Here is a 14,053-nt window from a genome sequence, read left to right on the forward strand (position 1 = left end):
TTGAAGAAATCATGAGGAGACCAGAAAATAAACAGAACAAAAAAGAATGAATAAAACCTATGGGACTTAGGGAGCACCATATTCACATTATGAGAGTTCCAAGGAGAAGAGACCAAAACTAAAAAAAAAATATTAAAAAGCATAGTAAACCTATTTAATGACATAATAACTGAAAATTTCCCAAGTCTTGAGAGAGTTAAATACATCCAGATCCAAGAAGCTAATAAATTCCTCAATAGATTCGACCCAAAAATGTCCTCTCTGAGGCACATTGTAGTCAAATTGTCAAGTCACAGATAAAGAGAGAATTTTAGAAATAGTAACAGAAAAGCATCAAATCACATATGAGGGGACCCTCATTAGACTGACAGCAGATTTCTCAGCAGAAACCATACATACCAGGAGAGAATCGGATAATATGTTCAAAGTGCTGAAAGAAAAAATACTGACAGCCAAGAATAGTGCACCCAGCAGTGCTATCCTTCTGACACTAAGGAGAAATAGTCTTTTCCAGACAAGCAAATACATGGAATTTGTCACCACTTGGCCAGCCTTACAAGAAATGCTTAAGAGAGTCTTAGATCTGGAAGTAAAAGGACAATAACTACCATCATGAAAACACATGAAAATATAAAATTCACGGGTAGAGCAGACACAAAACTGAGAAAGAAACCTTGTCACCACAGAAAGTCACAAAACTGGAAAGGCAAGCAATAAGAAAAAAAGCTACACAAAACAAACTAAAAACAATTAATGGAATTAATTATACAAGTTAATCTATCAATAAGAACCTTACAAGTAAACATTAAATTTTCCAGTTAGAAGATATATACTAAGTCAATGGATTAAATAATCATAACCTAATTGTATGCTTTGTAAATAAAAAATAAAATTGCAAGGCCCTCAACCATCTGGATAGACCGCTCCTCTCATTCAAAGGTTAACAGAGTTAAATCAGGTTAACCAGAGTTAACCTGAAAATCTAGTTCAGGCCATGATGGAAGAAGGGGTTGGACATGCCTCATTATATCCCTCCAGCATTAACATTAACATAGACTTTAAGTTTGATAAGACATATTTATAATCTATTCTCTCTGAAGCCTGTTACTTGAAGGCTTCCTCGGCATGATAAAACCTAGGTCTCCATAACCCCCTATTAATATCCAGACATTCCCTTCCACTGACAATAACTCAACCAATTGCCAATCAGAAAAATTTAAAATCTGTCTATGATCTGGAAGCCCCTGCTTTGAGGTGTCTGCCCTACTAGATCAAACTAATGTAAATCTTACATGTATTTACTAATATATTATGGTTCCCTGAAATGTATTAAAGCAAGTTGTATCCTGACCACCTTGGGCACATGCCATCACAACCTCCTGAGGCTATGCCATGGGTGTGTCCTTAACCTTGGCAAAATAAACTTTCTAAATTGACTGAGACCTGTCTCAGATATTTTGAGTTCACAACTTCTTCATACAGGACATTCACTTCACTTATAAAGACACATGAGTGAAGATATTTCATGGACTAAAATGGAAAGGATCAAAAAAGATATTTCATGCAAAACTGAACCAGAAATGAGCAGCAGTAGCTATAACTGTATCAGATAAAATAGACTTTAAGTCAAACACCATGAAAAGAGACAAAGAAAGTAATTTTATAGCAATAAAGAGATCAATTTGGCAAGAGGATATAACAATTGTAAACATATATGCATCTCAAACTGGAGCACCCAAATATGTGAAGCAAATATTATTGGATCTAAAGGGAGAGATAAACTCCACTGTAATAATAGTTGGAAACTCCAACACTCTACAGCATTGGAAAGAGCATCTAGACAAAAATTCACTAAAAGGCATTGGATTCAAACTGTACTATAGACAATATAGAACTAAAACATTTATAGAACATTTCATCCAATTGCTATAGTAAATTCTTCTCATCAGTGCAAAGAACATTTTCTGGGATGGATAATACGTTAGGCCACAAAACAAGTTTCAACAAATTTAAACAAATTGAAATCATATCAAGTATCTTTTCTGACCACAATGGAATAAACCTAGAAGTCAGTAACAAGAGAAACTTTGGAAAGTGTACAAATAAATGGAAATTAAACAACATACTGATGAATGACCAATGGGTCAATGAACATATTAATAAGAAAATTTAAAAAATTATTGAAACAAATAAAAACAGAAATATAGCATGCCAAAACCTATGAGCTATGGCAAAAGTAGTACTAAAAGGAAAATCTATAGAAATAAACATTTACAACAAAAAGTAGAAAGATACCAAATAAACAACCTAGTGCTGAAAAAACAACCTAGTGCTGAATCTCAAGGAACTGGGAGAGCATGAGCAAATCAAACCTCAAATTAGTAGAAGAAGAGGAATAATAAAAATCAGAGCAAAAGTAAACAAAATTGAGAATAAAAATTACAAAATACAAATGAAACAAAAGTTGTTTTTGTCAAAACAATAAAATCAACAAATCATTAGTTAGAAGAAATAAGAAAAAAAGAGAGAGGACACAAATCAAATCATAAATGAAAAAAGAGACATTACAATGGAAACCATAAAAACACAAAGGCTCATAAAAATCATAGGCTACCATGGACAATTATACATCAACAAATTGGTCAACCTAGTGGAAATGAATAAGTTCCTGGACACATACAATTTACCAATGCTGAACAGGAAGAAACAGAAAACCTGAACAGACCAAGAACATGTAATGAGATTGAATCATTAACAAAAAGTCTTCTGAAAAAGAAAAGCCCAGGATGAAATGGCTTCGTTGCTGAATTCTACCAAACTTTTAAGGAAGAACTACTACCAATATTTCTCAAAGTATTTTAAAAAATTAAAAACTTGAGAATGCTTCCAAACTTATTCTACAAGGCCAGCATTACCCTGATATCAAAAGCAGACAGGGACACAACATAAAAAAGAAAACTACAGGCCAATATCCTCAATGAACAGAGATGCAAACATCCTCAACAAAATACTAGTAAGCCAAATCCAATAGCACTTAAAAATAGTATACACCTGGTCAAATGGGATATATCCCAAAGATGCAAGATTGGCTCAACACATGCAAATCAATAAATGTGACATATCACATAAATAGAAGAAAGGACAAAAATTATAAGATCTTCTCAACAGAAGGAGAAAAAGCATTTGCTAAACTTTAATATCCCTTAATGATAAAAACTCTTAACAACATAGGTGTAAAAGAAACATACCTCAAAACAATGAAGTTCATATATGACAAACCCACAGCTAGCATCATACAGAATGTGGAAAAATTAAAAACTTTTCCTCTACGAAGTAGAAAAAGACAAAGACGATCACTTTCATATCACTTTTATTCAACACAGCAGTGGAAGTCCTAGCTAGAACACATAGGCAAGAGAAACAAATAAAATCCAAATTGTAAAAAACAAAGTCAAATTGTCCCTGTTTGCAGACATGATTTCATATGTAGAAAAACCTAAGGATTCCATCAATCAACTCTTAGAACTGAGGGAAAAAATCAGTAACATTGCAGGGTACAAGTTCAACATTCAAAAATCAGTAACATTTCTAGATACCAATACCAAACGAGTTAAAAAAAATAGAAAAAGCAATCTCATTTATAATAGCTATAAAAAATACCTAGCAATAAATGTAATCAAGGACCAAAAAAACTCTATGATAAACGCTATAAAACACTGATGAAAGAAATTGATGAGGACTCCAAAATGGAAAAATGTCTTGTATTTATGGATTGTTAAAATGATCATGCCCCACAAGAGATCTGCAGATTCAATGCAATCCTTATTAAAATACCAATAACATGCTTCACAAAAATAAAAAAAATTCTAAAATTCATATGGAAACCACAAAAGAGTTTAAATGGCCAGTGGAATCCTGAGCAAAAGAAGAAAGCTGGAGGCATCATACTACCTGACTTCAAAATATTCTAAAAAGCTATAGTAACCTAAACAGCATAGCAGTAGCATAATAAAAGATACATAGACCAATAGAACACAATAGGGAACACAGAAATAAATCCACATATTAACAGCCAACTGACAGATAAATATTCCAAGAACATGCACTAGGGAAAGGACAGTCTTAATGAATGTTGCTGGAAAAACAGGATATCCAGATGAAGAATGAAACTAGATCCCATCTCTCATTATATATAAAAATTTACTCAAAATGGGTTGAAGACTTACATGTAAGACTTACATGTAAGACTAAGAAACGACTAGAAGAAAACATAAACGCTGCATGACATTGGCCCGGGCAAAAACTTTATGAATTTTATAAATAAGATCTCAAAAGTACAGGTAACAAAAGCAAAAACAGATAAATGGATTATACCAACTTAAAAGCTTCCGCACAGCAGAGGTAACAATCACCAGAGTGAAGAGACAATCTGCAGAATGGGAGGAAATATTTGCAAACAATTCATCTGACAGGGGCTTAATATTTACAACATAGAAGAAACCCAAACAACTCAAAAGAAAAAAAATTTGATTTCAAAATGGGGACTGATATAAATAAAATTTCTGAAAAGATTCCTATAAATGGCCAAGAAGTATATGAAAAAAATGCTCAACACCACTAATCAGGAAAATGCAAATCAAAACCAAAATAACATATCATTTTATCCAAGTTAGACTGGCTATTGTATAAAAACAAAAATAACAGATTTTGACAAAGATGGAGAGAACGGGAAACTCTTATGCACTGCTGGTAGAAATGTAAATTAGCATGTTCATTGTGATGAACAGTATGAACTTTCTTCAAGAAACTAAAAGTAGAACTACCATATGATCTAGCAGTCCCACCACTGGGTATATATCCGAAGGAAAGGAAATCAGTATGTTAGAGATATCTGTACTCCCATGTTAATTGCAATACTATTCACAATAGCAAAGATGGAATCAACCTCTGTGTCCATCAGAAGATGAATGGATAGATAAAATATACTATATATACATAATGGAGTGCTATTCAATCACTAAAAAGTGAATTCTATCAATGTTGGCAACATGGACAACCCCGGAAGTCTTTATGTTAAGTAAAGTAAGCAAGGCACAGAAAGACAAATAGCAAAATGTTTTCACTTAATATTTCTGTGGGAAACAAGTCAATCATAGAAGTAGAGAGTGGAATAGTTGTTACTAGAGGCTGGGAAGGATAGAGAGGAGAAAGGGTAGGGAGATGTTGGTTAACGAATACAAAATTACAGCTAGATAGGAGGATTCTAGTGCTCTACATCACTGTAGAATGATGAGACTCAACAATTATTTATTATATAGTTTCAAATAGCTAAAGAGATGGTTTTGAATCTTCCCAACACAAAGAAATGATAATGGTTTGAGGTTATGGATAGTCTAATTACCTTGATTTGATCATTACACATTGTAAACCTATATGGATATATCAATCACACTGTACCCCATAAACATATACAATTATAGCATGTGTATAAAAAAACCCATGTTATATCTTAAGTTAAAATGTTCATGACCTTCTGGAACTTGCCTTGCACATAAACCATACAATAATCCAGTAGTTAATATTTTGCCTTTGTGGCTAATATCAAACAGAAACCAAATTCTTATGATAAATGATAATCTACTCCTCACATGAAAGAGTGTAAGGTAAATCCAATCAACGTATTTAAACACTAGATGCCCTGTCATTTTTAATTTTTATATAGGCTGTTAACACAACAGACAGAATTACATTCTGTTATATTGAATGGTTTAATCTGAATTTTAATGATTCACCTCCAACCTCTAGCAATAGACATCTACTTGTAGGTCATCAACAAATATGGAAGATAGCCTCACTATTTCAGTTATAATGAAACAGTGTGTCTAGATAGCCTCACTATTTCAGTTATAATGAAACAGTGTGTCATGTATATAATATACAGAATAACATTAAAGACCAAGTATTGAGCTTTAGGGGATGCCATGTGAGACAGTAAGATAGTAAATTAAAACCTAAAGAAAGGATAATCAGAAAGAAAGAGGAGAAGCAAGAGGGCACAGTATCATCTTAGAAAAAGTGTATTTTTTTAAAAAAGTTTTATTTTAGGTTCAGGGACAGATGTGCAGGTTTGTTACATAGTTACTCGCATCATGCGGGTTGTTGTAGAGATTATTTTGTCACTGAAATGCACTACTCAATAGTTTATTTTTATTTTTATTTTTTATTATACTTTAAGTTCTAGGGTACATGTGCACAATGTACAGGTTTGTTACATATGTATACGTGTGCCGTGTTGGTGTGCTGTACCCATATGTATACGTGTGCCGTGTTGGTGTGCTGTACCCATTAACTCGTCATTTACATTAGGTATATCTCCTAATGCTATCCCTTCCCCCTCCCCCCACCCCACGACAGGCCCCGGTGTGTGATGTTCCCCACCCTGTGTCCAAGTGTTCTCATTGTTCAATTCCCACCTATGCGTGAGAACATGCGGTGTTTGGTTTTCTGTTCTTGTGATAGTTTGCTGAGAATGATGGTTTCCAGCTGCATCCATGTCCCTACAAAGGACACGAACTCATCCTTTTTTATGGCTGCATAGTATTCCATGGTGTATATGTGCCCCATTTTCTTAATCCAGTCTATCATTGATGGACATTTGGTTTGGTTCTAAGTCTTTGCTATTGTGAATAGTGCTGCAATAAACATACATGTGCATGAGTCTTTATAGCAGCATGATTTATAATCCTTTGGGTATTTCTTGTGGAATAGTGTCAATAGGATTGGTACCAATTTACCTTTGAATGTCTGGTAGAATTTAGCTCTGAATCAATCTGGTACTGGACATGTTTTTGTTGTTGTTGGTAATTCTTTACTTACTATTTCAATCTCTCTGCTTATCATTGGTCTGTTCAGGGTATCTAACTCTTCGTGATTTAAGCTAGGAGGGTTGTAGCTTTTCAAGAATGTATTCATCTATTATTGGTTTTCCAGTTTATGTGCATAAAGGTGTTCATAGCAGCCTTGTATGATCTTTTGTATTTCTGTGGTGTCAGTTGTAATATCTCCCATTTCATTTCCTATTGACCTTATTTAGATTTTTGTCTCTTCTTTTCTTGGTTAATCTTGCTAACAATCTATCAATTTTACTTATCTTTTCAAAGAACCAGATTCTTGTTTCATTTATCTTTTGTATTTTTTTGTTCCAATTTCATTTAGTTCTGCTCTGATCTTGGTTATTTCCATTCTGCTGCTGGGTATGGGTTGGTTTCTTTTTGTTTCTCTAGTTCCTTAAGGTGTGACTTTAGATTGTCTGTGCTCTTTCAGAATTTTTGATGTAGGCATTTAGGGCTATGAAATTTCCTTTTAGCACCATCTTGACTGTATCCCAGAGGTTTTCATAGGTTTTGTCATTACTTTCATACGGTTTGAAGGATTTTTAAATATCCATCTTGATTTTATTTTTAACCCAATGATCATTAAGGAGCAGGTTATTTAATTTCCATGTATTTGCATGGTTTTGGAGATTCCTTTTGGAGTTTATTTCCAGTTTTATTCCACTGTGGTCTGAGAGAGTGCTTGATATAATTTCAGTTTTCTTAAAATTATTGAGAATCATTTTGTGGCCTATCACGTGATCTATCTTGGAGAAAGTTCCATGCGCTGTTGAATAGAATGTTGTTGGATGGAACGCTCTGTATATATCTGTTAAGTCCATTTGTTCCAGGGTATAGTTTAAATCCATTGTTTCTTTGTTGACTTTCTGTCTTGATGACCTGTCTTGTGCTGTCAGTGGAGTACTGAAGTATTATTGTGTTGCTATCTCATTTCTTAGTTCTATTAGTAATTTTTTTAATAAAATTGGGAGCTCTAGTGTTAGGTGCATATATATTTAGGATTGTGTTATTTTCCTGTTGGACAAGGCCTTTTACCATGATATAATGTCCCTCTTTGTCTCTTTTAACCATTATTGCTTTAAAGTTTGTTTTGTCTGATATAAGAATAGCTACCCCTGTCCATTTCCATGAAATGTCTTTTTCCACCCCTTTAATTTAAGTTTATGTGAGTCCTTATGTGTTAGGTGAGTCTGCTGAAGGTAGCAGATAGTTGGTTGGTGAGTTCTTATCCATTCTGAAGTTCTGTATCTTTTAAGTGGAGCATTTAGGCCGTTTACATTCAAGGTTAGTATAGAGATGTATCCAGAGAAACTAAGTTACCATTCCATTCATCATGCTATTTGTTGCCTGTGTACCTTGTTTTTTTGTTTTGTTTCGTTTTGTTTTATTTTTGCTTTTTAACTTGTATTTTTTTATAGGTCCTGTGTGATTTATGCTTTAAAGAGGCCCTTTCTTGATGTGTTTCCAGGATTTGTTTCAAGTCTTAGAGCCCCTTTTAGCAGTTCTTGTAGTAATGGCTTGGTATGGTGAATTCTCTCATCATTTGTTTGTCTGAAAAAAGACTGTATCTTTTCTTCATGTATGATGCTTAGTTTCTCTGGATACAAATTTCTTGGTTGACAATTGTTTTGTTTGAGGTGGCTGAAGATAGGGCCCCAATCCCCTCTAGCTTGTAAGGTTTCTGCTGAGAAATCTGCTGTTCATCTGATAGGTTTTCCTTTATAGGTTACCTGGTGCTTTTTTTCTCACAGCTCTTAAGATTCTTTCCTTCATCTTAACTTCAGATTACTTGATGGCCATGTGGCTGAGCGGTTATAGTATTTGCGATGAGTTTTCCAGGTGTTCCGTGTGCTTCTTGTGTTTGGATTGCTAGGTCTCTAGCAAGGCTGGGGAAGTTTTCCTTAATTAGACCTCCAAATTTGTTTTCCAAACGTTTAGATTTCTCTTCTTCCTCGGGAACACCAATTATTCTTAGGTTTGGTCATTTAGGATAATCCTAGACTTCTGGGAGGCCTAGTTCATATTTTCTCATTCTTTTTCTTTGTCCTTGTTGGATTGGGTTAATTCAAAGACCTTTTCTTTGAGCTCTGAATTTCTTTCTTCTATTTGTTCAATCTTATTGGTGAGACTTTCCAGAGCATTTTGCATTTCTATAAACATGTCCGATGTGTCCTCAAGTTTTGATTGTTTTTTCTTTATGTTCGCTATTTGAATATTTCTCCCTTCACTTCTTGTATCATTTTTTTTTTGGGTTTCCCTGCATTGCACTTCACCTTTCTCTGGTGCTTCCTTGATTAGCTTAATAATTAACCTCCTGAATTCTTTTTTAGGTAAATCGGATTTCTTCCTGGTTTGGATTTACTGCTGGTGAGCTAGTGTGATTTTTTTTGGGGGGAGGTGTTATAGAACCTTGTTTTGTTATATAACCAGAGCTGGTTTTCTGGTTCCTTCTCCTTTGGGTAAGCTTATCGGAGGGGAGGTCTAGGCCTGAAGGCTGTTGTTGAGATTCTTTTGTCTCACAGTACGTTCCCTTGATGTAGTACTCCCTCCCTTTTCCTATGGATGTGGCTTCCTGAGAGCTGAGCTGCAGTGATTGTTGTCTCTCTTCTCGGTCTAGCCACCCACCAAATTTACCTGGCTCTGGGCTGGTACTGAGGGTTGGTTGTCTGCATAGCAGAGTCCTGTGATGTGAACCATCCTTGGGTCTCTCAGCCCTGGATACCAGCACCTGTTCTGGTGGAGGTAGCAGGGAGGTGAAATAGACTCTGCGAGGGTTCTTAGCTTAGGTGGTTTAATGTTCTATTTTTGTGCTGGCTGGCCTCCTGCCAGGGGGTGCTGCTTACCGTAGAGCATCAGCTGTGGCAGTATGGGGAGGAAACGGTGGTGGGCGGGGCCCGAGAACTCCCAAGAGTATATGCCCCTTGTCTTCAGCTACCAGGGTGGGTAGGGAAGGCCCACCAGGTGGGGGCAGGGGTAGGTGTGTTTAAGCTTAGACTGTCTTTGGACAGTCTTGCTGGGGCTGCTGTGGAGGATGGGGGTGAGGTTCCCGAGTCACTGGAATTGTGTACCTAGGAGAATTATGGCTGCCTCTGCTGAGTCATGCAGGTTGTCAGGGAAGTGGGGGAAAACTGGCAGTTACAGGCCTCACCTGTCCCCCACACAATCTGAAAGGCTGGTCTGACCTGCACGGTGCCCTCTCTAACAGCACTGAGTGTGTTTCTAGGTCGTGGGTGAGCAGGGCTTGAGAACTTGCCCCAGGATACCCACCTCCGCTGTGAAAGAAAAGGGCTTTGATTCTTCTCCTGCCCATGGAATCTGCATATCAAATTGATGGCCTCTGCCGAGTTCTGGCCAGGAGGCTTCTCGATCAGTTCAAATTGTTATAAAATTCAGCTGGAGATCTCCTTCTCCTGTGGCCTTTTCCCAGTGCTTCTGGCCGCCCTCCTGAAGGTCCTCTGTGAGGTCAGGCAAAAGCGGCTTGGTAAGGGACCCAGTGAGCTTCCAGGGGTTTTCCTGCTGCCTCCTCTACCCCTGTGTTATGCTGGGCTCTCTAAATTGACTGAGCTCCAGGTAAGGTCAAAATCTTCTCTTGTAATCTAGGCCTTCAGCTTCCTGGACAATCTCCCTTTCCCACTTCCACAGTTTGGGCATCACAGTATTTGGGGTGTCTGCCGGGTCCTGCAGGAGCAATCCACTTCCTTCAGGGGGTCTGCGGATCTTCTCAGGTTTCCTGATTTATTCCTTCAGTCGTTCTAGAGCAAAAATTCATGATGGGAGCCTCCACATGCTGCTCTGTCCGTCCAAGTCGGAGCTGCAATCTAGTCCTGGCTCCTGTCTGCCATTATCCCTTTGATATTTTGTTTTCTGTTCCTGTGTTAGTTTCCTAATAATGGTCTCCAGCTTTACCCATGTTGCTGCAAAGGACATGATCTCATTCTTTTGTATGGCTGCATAGTATTCCATGGTGTATTTTTTTGTACCACATTTATTTTATCCAATCTGCCATTGATGGACACTTAAGGTTGATTCCATTTTTTTTTTTTTTTTTGCTATTGTGAATAGTGGTGCAATGAACGTATGCATACATGTGTCTTTATAACGGAACAATTTATATTTCTTTGGGTATATATCCAGTAATGGGATTGCTGGGTCAAATGGTATTTCTATTTTTAGGTCCTTGAGGAATTGCCACACGGTCTTTCACAATGGTTGAACTACTTTACACTCCCACCAACAGTGTATAAGTGCTCCTTTTTCTCTGCAACCTCACCAGCATCTGTTATTTTTTTACTTTTTATTAATAGCCATTCTGACTGGTGTTACTGGGTCTCTCATGGTGGTTTTGATTTGCGTTTCTGTAATGACCAGTGATGTTGAGCTTTTTTTGGTATCACTGTTGGCCACATGTATATCTTCTTCTGAAAGGTGTCTGTTCATGACCTTTGTCCGCTTTTTAATGGTTTTTTTTTTCTTGTAAAGTATTTTAGGTTCCTTATCGATGCTTAATATTAGACCTTCGTCAGATGCATGGTTTGCAAAAAATTTCTTCCATTCTGTAGATTGTCTGTTCAGTCTGTTGGTAGTTTCTTTTGTTGTGTGGAAGCTCTTAAGTTTAATTAGGCTCCATTTGTCAGTTTTTGCTTTTGTTGCAATTGTTTTGAGGTCTTCATCATAAAATATTTGCCTATTTATCTGTCCTGAATCATATTGCCTAGGTTGTCTTCCAGGATTTTTATAGTTTTGGGTTTTACATTTAAGTCTTCAATCCATCTTGGGTTGATTTTTTTATGTGGCATAAGGAAGGGGTCCAATTTCAATTTTCTGCATATGACTAGCCAGTTATCCCAACACAATTTATTGAATAGGGAGTCCTTTCCTCATTGCTCGTTTTTGTCAGCTTTGTCAAAGATCAGATCATTGTAGGTGTGCAGCCTTATTTCTCAGCTCTCCACTCTGTTCCATTGTTCTATGTGTCTGTGTTTGTACTAGTACCATGCTGTTTTGGTTACTGTAGCCCTGTAGTGTAGCTTGAAGTTTACTAGCATGATGCTTTCTGCTTTTTTTTTTTTTTTTCTTAGGATTGCCTGGGCTATTCCGACTCTTTTTTTTTTTAAACTTTATATGAACTTTTAAATAGTTTATTTTTCTAGTTCTGTGAAGAATGTCATTGGTGGTTTGACAGGAATAGCATTGAATCTGTAAATTGCTTTGATCAGTATGGCCAGTTTAATGATATTAGTTCTTTCTATCCATGAACATTGAATGTTTTTCCATTTGTTTGTATCATCTCTGATTTCTTTGAGCAGTGTTTTGAAGTTCTACTTGTAGAGATCTTTCCCCTCCATGGTTAGCTGTATTCCTGGGTATTTTATCCTTTCTTTAGCAATTGTGAATGGGACTGCCCTCCTGATTTGACTTTCATCTTGGCTGTTGTTGGTTTATAACAATACTAGTGATTTCTGCACATTAATTTTTTATCCTGAAACTTGGCAAAGTTTTTTTTTTTTAATTAGCTCAGGGAGCTTTTGTGCTTAAACTATGGGGTTTTCTAGATATAGAATCATGTCATCTGCAAACAGGGATAGTTTGACTTCCTCTCTTCCTACTTGGATGCCCTTTATTCTTTCTCTTGCCTGATTGCTCTGGTCAGGACTTACAATAATATGTTCAATAGGAGTTGTGAAAGAGGACATTCTTGTTATGCTGATTTTCAATGGAATGCTTCCAGCTTTTGCCCATTCAGTATGATGTTGGCTGTCAGTTTGTTATAGATGGCTCTTATTATTTTGAGGTATATTTCTTCGATACCCAGTTTATTGAGGGTTTTTAACATGAAAAGAAATTGAATTTTATCAAAAGTCTTTTCTGCATCTACTGAGAGACAATCACAGTTTTTATCTTTAATTCTGTTTATGTGGTTAATCATATTTACTGATTTGTTTATGTTGAACAAATCTTGCATTCCAGGGATAAAGCCTACTTGATTGTGGTGGATTAGCTTTTTGATGTGCTGTTGGATACAGTTTGTGAATATTTTATTGAGGATTTTTGCACCAATATTCATCAAGGATATTGGCCTTTTTTGTTGTGTCTCTGCTACATTTTGGTGTTAGGATAATGCTGACTTCATATCCCTTCTCAATTTTCTGAAATAGTTTTGGTAGAAATGTTAACCAGCTATTTGTACAACTGGTGCAGTTCTGCTGTGAACCTGTCTGGTCCTGATAGGCTATTTATTACTTATTCAGTTTTGGAGCTTGTTAATTGTCTATTCAAGGAATCAATTTCTTTTTGGTTCTGTCTTGGGAGGGTATATGTGTCCAGGAATGTATCCATCTCTTCTAGGTCTTCTAGATTGTGTGCACAGAGGTGTTCATAGTAGCCTCTAATGGATGTTTGTATTTCTGTGTGGTCAGTGGTAACATCCCCTTTACCATTTCTAATTCTATTTATTTGGATCTTCTCTTTTTTCTTCTTTATTAGTCTAGCAGTGGCCTATCTTGTTATTTTTTTTAGAAAACAAACTCCTAGATTTGTGGATCTTTTGAGTGTTTTTTCGTGTCTTGATCTCTTTCGATTAAGCTCTGATTTTGTTTTTTTCTTGTCTTCTGCTAGCTTTTTAGTTTGCTTTTGCTTCTCTAGTTCTTTTAGTTGTGATCTTAAGTTGTTAATTTGAGATTATTCTAACTTTTTTGATGTAGGCATTTAGTGCTATAAATTTCCATCTTAATATTGCCTTAGCTGTGTCCCAGAGATTCTGCTTTGTTGTATCTTTGTTCTCATTAGTTTCAAAGAACTTGATTTCTGCCTTAATTTCATTATTTACTCAAAAGTCACTGAGGAGCAGGTTGTTTAATTTCCATGTATTTGGATGGTCTTAAGCAATTTTTAAAGTATTGATTTCTATTTTTATTGCTCTGCAGTCCAAGCGTGTGTTTAGCATGATTTCTGTTCCTTTGAATTTGCTGAGGATTGTTTTATGTCTGATTGTGTGTTTAATTTTAGAGTATGGGCCATGTAGTGATGGGAAGAATTTATATTCTGTTGTTTTTAGGTGCAGGTAAGATTCATTTGGTCCAATGTTGAGTTTAGGTTCAAAATATCTCTGTTAATTTTCTGCCTCAATGATCTGTCTAACACTGTCAGTGAAGTGTTGAAGT

At 36.2% G+C, this 14,053-nt stretch overlaps 1 protein-coding gene and 1 long non-coding RNA gene across 6 annotated transcripts in view; one reads left to right on the forward strand and one right to left on the reverse strand.

Annotated features, from left to right (window-relative positions):
• The window catches only part of HTR1F (5-hydroxytryptamine receptor 1F), a 207,674-nt gene that overhangs the window by 67,609 nt on the left and 126,012 nt on the right, over nucleotides 1–14,053 (reverse strand). The gene's annotated exons all lie outside the window — the stretch shown is intronic.
• Nucleotides 1–14,053, forward strand: part of LOC141409743 (uncharacterized) — an 87,775-nt gene that overhangs the window by 33,808 nt on the left and 39,914 nt on the right. The window lies entirely within an intron of this gene.

This window comes from Macaca fascicularis, chromosome 2, assembly GCF_037993035.2.
Source record: "Macaca fascicularis isolate 582-1 chromosome 2, T2T-MFA8v1.1".
NCBI classification, from domain to species: domain Eukaryota; kingdom Metazoa; phylum Chordata; class Mammalia; order Primates; family Cercopithecidae; genus Macaca; species Macaca fascicularis.